This window comes from Pogoniulus pusillus, chromosome 31 (genome assembly GCF_015220805.1).
Source record: "Pogoniulus pusillus isolate bPogPus1 chromosome 31, bPogPus1.pri, whole genome shotgun sequence".
Lineage (NCBI taxonomy): Eukaryota > Metazoa > Chordata > Aves > Piciformes > Lybiidae > Pogoniulus > Pogoniulus pusillus.
Window position 1 is genome coordinate 7465851 of NC_087294.1, and position 3025 is coordinate 7468875.

A 3025-nucleotide genomic window follows, 5' to 3' on the forward strand; every position below is an offset into this window, starting at 1 on the left:
GCAAGTTAACACAACTACTATTTGTGTAACTGGAGTATCCTGGTTACAGAGCTTGTAACCATAGCAATCATTTAAAGCTTTAAAGAAAATACTCTCTCATTATTAAAATGTTGATCCTTGATTCTGTTTCGGTTTCTTATCTTTCTCTTGTCTCCAATCACAGTGGTGCTGTCTGCTCTGAAGTCTTATAGAAGGAACAAAAAAGGAAGAGCTCACCTCAGAGCTGCTATCTGCGAGTAGTATGTGTGATCTGTGCCAACAGATTGATGCCTCCTAAGCATGCAAATACGAAAAGATCAGTTTGTCATGTGAGGACAGGGAGGTTTGAGAGCATTACACAAGTAATCAGCTAGCAGGGACCTTTCTCAGAAAAAGTCCCAGGCAATTAAACTGAGCCTACTATTCATCACATTCCAAACACAAGATATTACTTAGGTTGGAGCCCAACTCATTTGAAAGCTCAGGCTCAAAAAAAAAAAGGGGGGGGGGGGGGGGGGGGAGAAGGGGAGTGGGGAGAGGCAGAAATATTTGGCAATTGATAATTTATATTGGTATTTAAGTTTCCTTAATTTTATGTCCAGATTACTTTCTATCTCCAAAGACACCATTCCACAGTTATGACTCCTGTATTCCTAGGAGTCATGCAGGCATCACACAGCAGCAACATTGATTTGCTACTCTCTATCTGGACAGCCAGGGAGATTTTTATTTTGAAAAGATCCTGAAGGAGCCCTTTTTTTTTTGTTTCCCCAACTGCTTGTTAAATGAGTATGTAGCTAGGAAAATGGGACACCGATGCAGTAAGATGGATGTGATCTGCACACGTGTTTTTCTCACAAGAAAACAAGTGCAGTGCATGTTTAACAAAAGGGAGTCGCTTCAGGGTGACATTATATAACAGAGACAGATGTAAACTGTTGAACATACAGCACTCCAGGCAGGTACATTACAAAGAGCAAACATTTTTCTTCACAAGGAGCAAATTTCTTCTTGGCACATACAATCATAAAATCAACCAGGCTGGAAGAGAACTCCAAGATCATCCAGTCCAACCTAGCACCCAGCCCTAGCCAATCAACTAGACCATGGCACTAAGTGCCTCATCCAGGCTTTTCTTCAACACCTCCAAGGACAGCAACTCCACCACCTCCCTGGGCAGCCCATTCCAATGCCAATCACTCTCTCTGGCAACAACTTCCTCCTAACATCCAGCCTAGACTTCTGGCACAACTTGAGACTGTGTCCCCTTGTTCTGTTGCTGGTTGCCTGGGAGAAAAGACCAACCCTCACCCAGCTTTGAGAGCTAACCCTGGATGCCACCGCAGCTGGTTCAGTCCTGCAAGCTTTGCTCACACTGCATCAGGCAGTCTGTGGGTTAAGGAGCTATACCAGCTGCTGTAGTTTCCCTGCACATCACACTGATGTTGGTTGGACATCACTGAATGAAAAGTGAGTGTGCAGGAAGCCCAGTGACTAATACAAGCATCTGAGGCCAAAAAATACTAATGCACCAAGTCAATGACACAGCACAGCAGCCACAGCCTTAACAGGAATCAAAATGAACAGAATTTGTTTCACAGAATACTGTCAGAATAGAAATAAACCACGAATATAGCTGTGTGAAACCTGGACATGTATTCTTAAGTGTACACACCCACACACATATGCAGCTCGAATATTTTATTCCTCTCTTCTGATAGAATCAGGGATGGCTCACGCAAGAACATGAGCCCAGGCATGCTTCTAACCCAATTTGCCTGTGACACCCCTATTTTAATTACATACTCTATCATGTAACAGCTTGAAAAGCCTTATTTCAGTGACTTTTTCTTTCCTCTGCATTCTTGCAATGCTATCCAGTCTCTTCTAGCAACACAGTAATTACCACAGCAGATCAAACCTGAAGTTCTGCAATTCGTCTCTCAGTACCAGAACAGGTAAAGACAGCAGTAATTAAGCTAAGGGAACAGTTTCTACAAAATACTAGTTCTCATTTAGTGTTCTCACATAGGCTAAAGCCTTAAACCATGATCCAAAGTCACTCTGGCAAAATATCAATATGGAATCACTGAATTCACTTGCAATTACCTGATGGTAGCTTATTTACTTTTCCACTTCATAAACAGTTCATACTCTAAGAGGCAGCTATGCACAGTACTTCCTGTAATTAACACAACACACAGCTTTTCAGATTTAAGGTTCTCCAATCTAGTCAGTTACCTGCTTCCAAAATTAAACCTGAACAGCTATGGCTGGCTTTTTAGAGCGTTTCCAATCTCCCTATCACACCTCAGCTCTCTTGAGCTGTGGCAGATCGCTTTACTTCTTTTGCCTTGATGATTCGCATCCTTCCTGAAATTCTCTGTAGTAATGCACAGAGGCTGAGAAAATCATGCTGTAAGCACATGGGGCATGGTTTGCTACAATGCAGCATTAGATCATTAGTCAGTCAGCTGAAAAACTGACACAAGAAGCAAGGATTCAAGGCTCCCTGCCTTGCCATAGAGTTTCAGAGATAAAATGCACAGTTTTAACACCAGAAACGCTTTTGCCTAGTGCTACTGCATTGTGCTCTCCCTTATAGAAGCCCTTCTGATACTACTCAGGCACCAGAGGGCAGACATAGATTAAAAGATTCAAGCAGAAGTGAACATTCAGCAGCAGAAGCAGAAGTGAAGGACCATCCACACTGGCCACAGCCAGTGCAGCAGGGAGGCACTCTCAAAACAGCTCCCAAAGGACACACTCTGCTCAAAACAGCTCCCAAAGGACACGCTCTCCTCCAATGTCAACAAAGTGAACGGGACCTGTAGTTTGCAAGGGGACACATTACACCCACACACCCTTTTAGTACATCAATCTTCAAAATTACTACATCAAAGTTTCATTTTCACTGACACTGAAAACTTGCTTTCACTGCACCCTTGTAATACTTACGGCAATTGAAGTAAGTCTCTCTACAAAGGATCAGTTTAACCAATCAGCCAGGAGAAGAAGGGAGGGGGAAGGAATCCACACCATTAGC